A 10850-nucleotide genomic window follows, 5' to 3' on the forward strand; every position below is an offset into this window, starting at 1 on the left:
TGGAGGGTTGACTGGTCTGTCTGGAGGGTTGACTGGTCTGTCTGGAGGATGGAGGGTTGACTGGTCTGTCTGGAGGGTGGAGGGTTGACTGGTCTGTCTGGAGGATGGAGGGTTGACTGATCTGTCTGGAGGATGGAGGGTTGACTGATCTGTCTGGAGGATGGAGGGTTAACTGGTCTGTCTGGAGGATGGAGGGTTGACTGATGTCTCTGGAGGGATGACTGATCTGTCTGGAGGGTTGACTGATCTGTCTGGAGGATGGAGGGTTGACTGATCTGTCTGGAGGGTGGAGGGTTTACTGATCTGTCTGGAGGATGGAGGGTTGACTGATATGTCTGGAGGGTTGACTGATCTGTCTGGAGGGTGGAGGGTTGACTGATCTGTCTGGAGGTTGGAGGGTTGACTGATCAGTCTGGAGGGTGGAGGGTTTACTGATCTGTCTGGAGGGTTGACTGTTCAGTCTGGAGGATGGAGGGTTGACTGGTCTGTCTGGAGGGTTGACTGATCTGTCTGGAGGGTTGACTGATCTGTCTGGAGGATGGAGGGTTGACTGGTCTGTCTGGAGTGTGGATTGTTTACTGATCTGTCTGGAGGATGGAGGGTTGACTGATCTGTCTGGAGGATGGAGGGTTTACTGATCTGTTTGGAGGGTTGACTGATCTGTCTGGAGGATGGAGGGTTGACTGGTCTGTCTGGAGGGTTGACTGATCTGTCTGGAGGGTTGACTGATCTGTCTGGAGGATGGAGGGTTGACTGGTCTGTCTGGAGTGTGGAGGGTTTACTGGTCTGTCTGGAGGGTTGACTGGTCTGTCTGGAGGATGGAGGGTTGACTGGTCTGTCTGGAGGGTTGACTGGTCTGTCTGGAGGATGGAGGGTTGACTGGTCTGTCTGGAGGGTGGAGTGTTTACTGATCTGTCTGGAGGTTGGAGGGTTGACTGATCAGTCTGGAGGGTGGAGGGTTTACTGATCTGTTTGGAGGGTTGACTGATCTGTCTGGAGGATGGAGGGTTGACTGGTCTGTCTGGAGGGTTGACTGATCTGTCTGGAGGGTTGACTGATCTGTCTGGAGGATGGAGGGTTGACTGGTCTGTCTGGAGTGTGGAGGGTTTACTGGTCTGTCTGGAGGGTTGACTGGTCTGTCTGGAGGATGGAGGGTTGACTGGTCTGTCTGGAGGGTTGACTGGTCTGTCTGGAGGATGGAGGGTTGACTGGTCTATCTGGAGGGTGGAGGGTTGACTGGTCTGTCTGGAGGATGGAGGGTTGACTGATCTGTCTGGAGGATGGAGGGTTGACTGGTCTGTCTGGAGGGTGGAGGGTTTACAGGTCTGTCTGGAGGGTTGATTGGTCTGTCTGGAGGATGGAGGGTTGACTGCTCTGTCTGGAGGGGGGAGGGTTGACTGGTCTGTCTGGAGGATGGAGGGTTTACTGGTCTGTCTGGAGGATGGAGGGTTAACTGGTCTGTCTGGAGGATGGAGGGTTGACTGGTCTGTCTGGAGGGTTGACTGGTCTGTCTGGAGGATGGAGGGTTGACTGGTCTGTCTGGAGGGTGGAGGGTTGACTGGTCTGTCTGGAGGGTGGAGGGTTGACTGATCTGTCTGGAGGATGGAGGGTTGACTGATCTGTCTGGAGGGTGGAGGGTTGACTGATCTGTCTGGAGGATGGAGCGTTGACTGGTCTGTCTGGAGGGTTGACTGATTTGTCTGGAGGATGGAGGGTTAACTGGTCTGTCTGGAGGGTTGACTGATCTGTCTGGAGGGTTGACTGATCTGTCTGGAGGATGGAGGGTTGACTGGTCTGTCTGTAGGGTTGACTGATTTGTCTGGAGGGTGGAGGGTTGACTGATCTGTCTGGAGGATGGAGGGTTTACTGATCTGTCTGGAGGGTTGACTGGTCTGTCTGGAGGGTTGACTGGTCTGTCTGGAGGGTTGACTGGTCTGTCTGCAGGACGGAGGGTTGACTGCTCTGTCTGGAGGGTGGAGGGTCGACTGATCTGTCTGGAGGATGAAGGGTTGACTGATCTGTCTGGAGGGTTGACTGATCTGTCTGGAGGGTTGACTGATCTGTCTGGAGGATGGAGGGTTGACTGGTCTTTCTGGAGGTTTGTCTGATTTGTCTGGAGGATGGAGGGTTAACTGGTCTGTCTGGAGGATGGAGGGTTGACTGATCTCTCTGGAGGGATGACTGATCTGTCTGGAGGGTTGACTGATCTGTCTGGAGGATGGAGGGTTGACTGATCTGTCTGGAGGGTGGAGGGTTAACTGGTCTTTCTGGAGGCTGGAGGGTTGACTGATCTGTCTGGAGGGTGGAGGGTTTACTGATCTGTCTGGAGGATGGAGGGTTGACTGATATGTCTGGAGGGTTGACTGATCTGTCTGGAGGGTGGAGGGTTGACTGATCTGTCTGGAGGTTGGAGGGTTGACTGATCAGTCTGGAGGGTGGAGGGTTTACTGATCTGTCTGGAGGGTTGACTGATCAGTCTGGAGGATGGAGGGTTGACTGGTCTGTCTGGAGGGTTGACTGATCTGTCTGGAGGGTTGACTGATCTGTCTGGAGGATGGAGGGTTGACTGGTCTGTCTGGAGTGTGGATTGTTTACTGATCTGTCTGGAGGTTGGAGGGTTGACTGATCAGTCTGGAGGGTGGAGGGTTTACTGATCTGTTTGGAGGGTTGACTGATCTGTCTGGAGGATGGAGGGTTGACTGGTCTGTCTGGAGGGTTGACTGATCTGTCTGGAGGGTTGACTGATCTGTCTGGAGGATGGAGGGTTGACTGGTCTGTCTGGAGTGTGGAGTGTTTACTGGTCTGTCTGGAGGGTTGACTGGTCTGTCTGGAGGATGGAGGGTTGACTGGTCTGTCTGGAGGGTTGACTGGTCTGTCTGGAGGATGGAGGGTTGACTGGTCTATCTGGAGGGTGGAGGGTTGACTGGTCTGTCTGGAGGATGGAGGGTTGACTGATCTGTCTGGAGGTTGGAGGGTTGACTGATCTGTCTGGAGGGTGGAGGGTTTACTGGTCTGTCTGGAGGGTTGATTGGTCTGTCTGGAGGATGGAGGGTTGACTGCTCTGTCTGGAGGGTGGAGGGTTGACTGTTCGATCTGGAGGGTGGAGGGTTGACTGGTCTGTCTGGAGGATGGAGGGTTTACTGGTCTGTCTGGAGGATGGAGGGTTAACTGGTCTGTCTGGAGGATGGAGGGTTGACTGGTCTGTCTGGAGGGTTGACTGGTCTGTCTGGAGGATGGAGGGTTGACTGGTCTATCTGGAGGGTGGAGGGTTGACTGGTCTGTCTGGAGGGTGGAGGGTTGACTGATCTGTCTGGAGGATGGAGGGTTGACTGATCTGTCTGGAGGGTGGAGGGTTGACTGATCTGTCTGGAGGATGGAGCGTTGACTGGTCTGTCTGGAGGGTTGACTGATTTGTCTGGAGGATGGAGGGTTAACTGGTCTGTCTGGAGGGTTGACTGATCTGTCTGGAGGGTTGACTGATCTGTCTGGAGGATGGAGGGTTGACTGGTCTGTCTGTAGGGTTGACTGATTTGTCTGGAGGGTGGAGGGTTGACTGATCTGTCTGGAGGATGGAGGGTTTACTGATCTGTCTGGAGGGTTGACTGGTCTGTCTGGAGGGTTGACTGGTCTGTCTGGAGGGTTGACTGGTCTGTCTGGAGGATGGAGGGTTGACTGCTCTGTCTGGAGGGTGGAGGGTCGACTGATCTGTCTGGAGGATGAAGGGTTGACTGATCTGTCTGGAGGGTTGACTGATCTGTCTGGAGGATGGAGGGTTGACTGGTCTTTCTGGAGGTTTGTCTGATTTGTCTGGAGGATGGAGGGTTAACTGGTCTGTCTGGAGGATGGAGGGTTGACTGATCTCTCTGGAGGGATGACTGATCTGTCTGGAGGGTTGACTGATCTGTCTGGAGGATGGAGGGTTGACTGATCTGTCTGGAGGGTGGAGGTTTAACTGGTCTTTCTGGAGGCTGGAGGGTTGACTGATCTGTCTGGAGGGTGGAGGGTTTACTGATCTGTCTGGAGGATGGAGGGTTGACTGATATGTCTGGAGGGTTGACTGATCTGTCTGGAGGGTGGAGGGTTGACTGATCTGTCTGGAGGTTGGAGGGTTGACTGATCAGTCTGGAGGGTGGAGGGTTTACTGATCTGTCTGGAGGGTTGACTGATCAGTCTGGAGGATGGAGGGTTGACTGGTCTGTCTGGAGGGTTGACTGATCTGTCTGGAGGGTTGACTGATCTGTCTGGAGGATGGAGGGTTGACTGGTCTGTCTGGAGTGTGGATTGTTTACTGGTCTGTCTGGAGGGTGGAGGGTTGACTGATCTGTCTGGAGGGTGGAGGGTTTACTGGTCTGTCTGGAGGGTTGACTGGTCTGTCTGGAGGATGGAGGGTTGACTGCTCTGTCTGGAGGGTGGAGGTTTGACTGTTCGATCTGGAGGGTGGAGGGTTGACTGGTCTGTCTGGAGGATGGAGGGTTTACTGGTCTGTCTGGAGGGTGGAGGGTTGACTGTTCAATCTGGAGGGTGGAGGGTTGACTGGTCTGTCTGGAGGATGGAGGGTTTACTGGTCTGTCTGGAGGATGGAGGGTTGACTGGTCTGTCTGGAGGATGGAGGGTTGACTGGTCTGTCTGGAGGGTTGACTGATCTGTCTGGAGGATGGAGGGTTGACTGATCTGTCTGGAGGATGGAGGGTTGACTGATCTGTCTGGAGGGTGGAGGTTGACTGATCTGTCTGGAGGGTTGACTGATCTGTCTGGAGGATGGAGGGTTGACTGGTCTGTCTGGAGGGTTGACTGATTTGTCTGGAGGATGGAGGGTTAACTGGTCTGTCTGGAGGATGGAGGGTTGACTGATCTGTCTGGAGGGTTGACTGATCTGTCTGGAGGGTTGACTGATCTGTCTGGAGGATGGAGGGTTGACTGATCTGTCTGGAGGGTGGAGGGTTTACTGATCTGTCTGGAGGATGGAGGGTTGACTGATATGTCTGGAGGGTTGACTGATCTGTCTGGAGGATGGAGGGTTGACTGATCTGTCTGGAGGATGGAGGGTTGACTGATCTGTCTGGAGGGTGGAGGGTTTACTGATCTGTCTGGAGGGTTGACTGATCTGTCTGGAGGATGGAGGGTTGACTGGTCTGTCTGGAGGGTTGACTGATCTGTCTGGAGGGTTGACTGATCTGTCTGGAGGATGGAGGGTTGACTGGTCTGTCTGGAGTGTGGATTGTTTACTGATCTGTCTGGAGGATGGAGGGTTGACTGATCTGTCTGGAGGATGGAGGGTTGACTGATCTGTCTGGAGGGTTGACTGATCTGTCTGGAGGATGGAGGGTTGACTGGTCTGTCTGGAGGGTTGACTGATCTGTCTGGAGGGTTGACTGATCTGTCTGGAGGATGGAGGGTTGACTGGTCTGTCTGGAGGGTGGAGGGTTGACTGATCTGTCTGGAGGGTTGACTGATCTGTCTGGAGGATGGAGGGTTGACTGGTCTGTCTGGAGGGTTGACTGGTCTGTCTGGAGGATGGAGGGTTGACTGGTCTGTCTGGAGGGTTGACTGATTTGTCTGGAGGATGGAGGGTTGACTGATCTGTCTGGAGGATGGAGGGTTTACTGATCTGTCTGGAGGGTTGACTGATCTGTCTGGAGGATGGAGGGTTGACTGGTCTGTCTGGAGGGTTGACTGATTTGTCTGGAGGGTTGACTGATCTGTCTGGAGGATGGAGGGTTGACTGATCTGTCTGGAGGGTGGAGGGTTTACTGGTCTGTCTGGAGGGTTGACTGGTCTGTCTGGAGGATGGAGGGTTGACTGGTCTGTCTGGAGGGTTGACTGATCTGTCTGGAGGATGGAGGGTTGACTGGTCTGTCTGGAGGATGGAGGGTTGACTGATCTGTCTGGAGGATGGAGGGTTGACTGATCTGTCTGGAGGATGGAGGGTTGACTGATCTGTCTGGAGGATGGAGGGTTGACTGGTCTGTCTGGAGGGTTGACTGATTTGTCTGGAGGATGGAGGGTTAACTGGTCTGTCTGGAGGATGGAGGGTTGACTGATCTGTCTGGAGGGTTGACTGATCTGTCTGGAGGGTTGACTGATCTGTCTGGAGGATGGAGGGTTGACTGGTCTGTCTGGAGGGTGGAGGGTTGACTGATCTGTCTGGAGGATGGAGGGTTGACTGATATGTCTGGAGGGTTGACTGATCTGTCTGGAGGGTGGAGGGTTGACTGATCTGTCTGGAGGATGGAGGGTTGACTGATCTGTCTGGAGGGTGGAGGGTTTACTGATCTGTCTGGAGGGTTGACTGATCTGTCTGGAGGATGGAGGGTTGACTGGTCTGTCTGGAGGGTTGACTGGTCTGTCTGGAGGAGAGGTTGACTGATCTGTCTGGAGGATGGAGGGTTGACTGGTCTGTCTGGAGGGTGGAGGGTTGACTGATCTGTCTGGAGGATGGAGGGTTGACTGATCTGTCTGGAGGGTTGACTGATCTGTCTGGAGGATGGAGGGTTGACTGGTCTGTCTGGAGGGTTGACTGATCTGTCTGGAGGGTTGACTGATCTGTCTGGAGGATGGAGGGTTGACTGGTCTGTCTGGAGTGTGGATTGTTTACTGGTCTGTCTGGAGGGTGGAGGGTTGACTGATCTGTCTGGAGGATGGAGGGTTTACTGATCTGTCTGGAGGGTTGACTGATCTGTCTGGAGGATGGAGGGTTGACTGATCTGTCTGGAGGATGGAGGGTTGACTGGTCTGTCTGGAGGGTGGAGGGTTGACTGGTCTGTCTGGAGGATGGAGGGTTTACTGGTCTGTCTGGAGGATGGAGGGTTGACTGATCTGTCTGGAGGGTGGAGGGTTGACTGATCTGTCTGGAGGATGGAGGGTTTACTGGTCTGTCTGGAGGATGGAGGGTTGACTGATCTGTCTGGAGGATGGAGGGTTGACTGGTCTGTCTGGAGGGTTGACTGATTTGTCTGGAGGATGGAGGGTTGACTGATCTGTCTGGAGGATGGAGGGTTGACTGATCTGTCTGGAGGGTTGACTGATCTGTCTGGAGGGTTGACTGATCTGTCTGGAGGATGGAGGGTTGACTGGTCTGTCTGGAGGGTTGACTGATTTGTCTGGAGGATGGAGGGTTAACTGGTCTGTCTGGAGGATGGAGGGTTGACTGATCTGTCTGGAGGGTTGACTGATCTGTCTGGAGGGTTGACTGATCTGTCTGGAGGATGGAGGGTTGACTGATCTGTCTGGAGGGTGGAGGGTTTACTGGTCTGTCTGGAGGATGGAGGGTTGACTGATCTGTCTGGAGGGTTGACTGATCTGTCTGGAGGATGGAGGGTTGACTGATCTGTCTGGAGGATGGAGGGTTGACTGATCTGTCTGGAGGATGGAGGGTTAACTGATCTGTCTGGAGGGTTGACTGATCTGTCTGGAGGATGGAGGGTTGACTGGTCTGTCTGGAGGGTTGACTGATCTGTCTGGAGGGTTGACTGATCTGTCTGGAGGATGGAGGGTTGACTGGTCTGTCTGGAGTGTGGATTGTTTACTGGTCTGTCTGGAGGGTGGAGGGTTGACTGGTCTGTCTGGAGGATGGAGGGTTGACTGATCTGTCTGGAGGGTTGACTGATCTGTCTGGAGGATGGAGGGTTGACTGGTGTGTCTGGAGGGTTGACTGATCTGTCTGGAGGGTTGACTGATCTGTCTGGAGGATGGAGGGTTGACTGGTCTGTCTGGAGGGTGGAGGGTTGACTGGTCTGTCTGGAGGGTTGACTGATCTGTCTGGAGGATGGAGGGTTGACTGGTCTGTCTGGAGGGTTGACTGATCTGTCTGGAGGATGGAGGGTTGACTGGTCTGTCTGGAGGGTGGATTGTTACTGATCTGTATGGAGGATGGAGGGTTGACTGATCTGTCTGGAGGGTGGAGGGTTTACTGATCTGTCTGGAGGGTTGACTGATCTGTCTGGAGGATGGAGGGTTGACTGGTCTGTCTGGAGGGTTGACTGATCTGTCTGGAGGGTTGACTGATCTGTCTGGAGGATGGAGGGTTGACTGGTCTGTCTGGAGGGTGGAGGGTTTACTGATCTGTCTGGAGGGTTGACTGATCTGTCTGGAGGATGGAGGGTTGACTGGTCTGTCTGGAGGGTTGACTGATCTGTCTGGAGGATGGAGGGTTGACTGATCTGTCTGGAGGATGGAGGGTTGACTGGTCTGTCTGGAGGATGGAGGGTTGACTGATCTGTCTGGAGGATGGAGGGTTGACTGATCTGTCTGGAGGATGGAGGGTTGACTGGTCTGTCTGGAGGGTTGACTGATTTGTCTGGAGGATGGAGGGTTAACTGGTCTGTCTGGAGGATGGAGGGTTGACTGATCTGTCTGGAGGGTTGACTGATCTGTCTGGAGGGTTGACTGATCTGTCTGGAGGATGGAGGGTTGACTGATCTGTCTGGAGGGTGGAGGGTTTACTGGTCTGTCTGGAGGATGGAGGGTTGACTGATATGTCTGGAGGGTTGACTGATTTGTCTGGAGGATGGAGGGTTAACTGATCTGTCTGGAGGTTGGAGGGTTGACTGATCTGTCTGGAGGGTGGAGGGTTTACTGGTCTGTCTGGAGGGTTGACTGGTCTGTCTGGAGGATGGAGGGTTGACTGGTCTGTCTGGAGGGTTGACTGATCTGTCTGGAGGGTTGACTGATCTGTCTGGAGGATGGAGGGTTGACTGGTCTGTCTGGAGTGTGGATTGTTACTGATCTGTCTGGAGGTTGGAGGGTTGACTGATCTGTCTGGAGGATGGAGGGTTTACTGATCTGTTTGGAGGGTTGACTGATCTGTCTGGAGGATGGAGGGTTGACTGGTCTGTCTGGAGGGTTGACTGATCTGTCTGGAGGGTTGACTGATCTGTCTGGAGGATGGAGGGTTGACTGGTCTGTCTGGAGTGTGGAGGGTTTACTGGTCTGTCTGGAGGGTTGACTGGTCTGTCTGGAGGATGGAGGGTTGACTGGTCTGTCTGGAGGGTTGACTGGTCTGTCTGGAGGATGGAGGGTTGACTGGTCTGTCTGGAGGGTGGATTGTTTACTGATCTGAATGGAGGTTGGAGGGTTGACTGATCAGTCTGGAGGGTGGAGGGTTTACTGATCTGTCTGGAGGGTTGACTGGTCTGTCTGGAGGATGGAGGGTTGACTGGTCTGTCTGGAGGGTTGACTGGTCTGTCTGGAGGGTTGACTGATCTGTCTGGAGGATGGAGGGTTGACTGGTCTGTCTGGAGTGTGGAGGGTTTACTGGTCTGTCTGGAGGGTTGACTGGTCTGTCTGGAGGATGGAGGGTTGACTGGTCTGTCTGGAGGGTTGACTGGTCTGTCTGGAGGATGGAGGGTTGACTGGTCTGTCTGGAGGATGGAGGGTTGACTGGTCTGTCTGGAGGATGGAGGGTTGACTGATCTGTCTGGAGGATGGAGGGTTGACTGGTCTGTCTGGAGGATGGAGGGTTAACTGGTCTGTCTGGAGGGTTGACTGGTCTGTCTGGAGGATGGAGGGTTGACTGATCTGTCTGGAGGGTGGAGGGTTGACTGGTCTGTCTGGAGGATGGAGGGTTTACTGGTCTGTCTGGAGGATGGAGGGTTAACTGGTCTGTCTGGAGGATGGAGGGTTGACTGGTCTGTCTGGAGGGTTGACTGGTCTGTCTGGAGGATGGAGGGTTGACTGGTCTGTCTGGAGGGTGGAGGGTTGACTGGTCTGTCTGGAGGGTGGAGGGTTGACTGATCTGTCTGGAGGATGGAGGGTTGACTGATCTGTCTGGAGGGTGGAGGGTTGACTGATCTGTCTGGAGGATGGAGGGTTGACTGGTCTGTCTGGAGGGTTGACTGATTTGTCTGGAGGATGGAGGGTTAACTGGTCTGTCTGGAGGGTTGACTGATCTGTCTGGAGGGTTGACTGATCTGTCTGGAGGATGGAGGGTTGACTGGTCTGTCTGTAGGGTTGACTGATTTGTCTGGAGGGTGGAGGGTTGACTGATCTGTCTGGAGGATGGAGGGTTTACTGATCTGTCTGGAGGGTTGACTGGTCTGTCTGGAGGGTTGACTGGTCTGTCTGGAGGGTTGACTGGTCTGTCTGGAGGATGGAGGGTTGACTGATCTGTCTGGAGGGTGGAGGGTTGACTGATCTGTCTGGAGGATGGAGGGTTGACTGATCTGTCTGGAGGGTTGACTGATCTGTCTGGAGGGTTGACTGATCTGTCTGGAGGATGGAGGGTTGACTGGTCTGTCTGGAGGTTTGACTGATTTGTCTGGAGGATGGAGGGTTGACTGGTCTGTCTGGAGGATGGAGGGTTGACTGATCTGTCTGGAGGGATGACTGATCTGTCTGGAGGGTTGACTGATCTGTCTGGAGGATGGAGGGTTGACTGATCTGTCTGGAGGGTGGAGGGTTAACTGGTCTGTCTGGAGGCTGGAGGGTTGACTGATCTGTCTGGAGGGTGGAGGGTTTACTGATCTGTCTGGAGGATGGAGGGTTGACTGATCTGTCTGGAGGGTTGACTGATCTGTCTGGAGGGTGGAGGGTTGACTGATCTGTCTGGAGGTTGGAGGGTTGACTGATCAGTCTGGAGGGTGGAGGGTTTACTGATCTGTCTGGAGGGTTGACTGATCTGTCTGGAGGATGGAGGGTTGACTGGTCTGTCTGGAGGGTTGACTGATCTGTCTGGAGGGGTTGACTGGTCTGTCTGGAGGATGGAGGGTTGACTGGTCTGTCTGGAGTGTGGATTGTTTACTGGTCTGTCTGGAGGGTGGAGGGTTGACTGATCTGTCTGTAGGGTTGACTGGTCTGTCTGGAGGGTTGACTGATCTGTCTGGAGGATGGAGGGTTGACTGGTCTGTCTGGAG

Source organism: Salmo salar, chromosome ssa11 (genome assembly GCF_905237065.1).
Source record: "Salmo salar chromosome ssa11, Ssal_v3.1, whole genome shotgun sequence".
NCBI classification, from domain to species: Eukaryota; Metazoa; Chordata; class Actinopteri; order Salmoniformes; family Salmonidae; genus Salmo; species Salmo salar.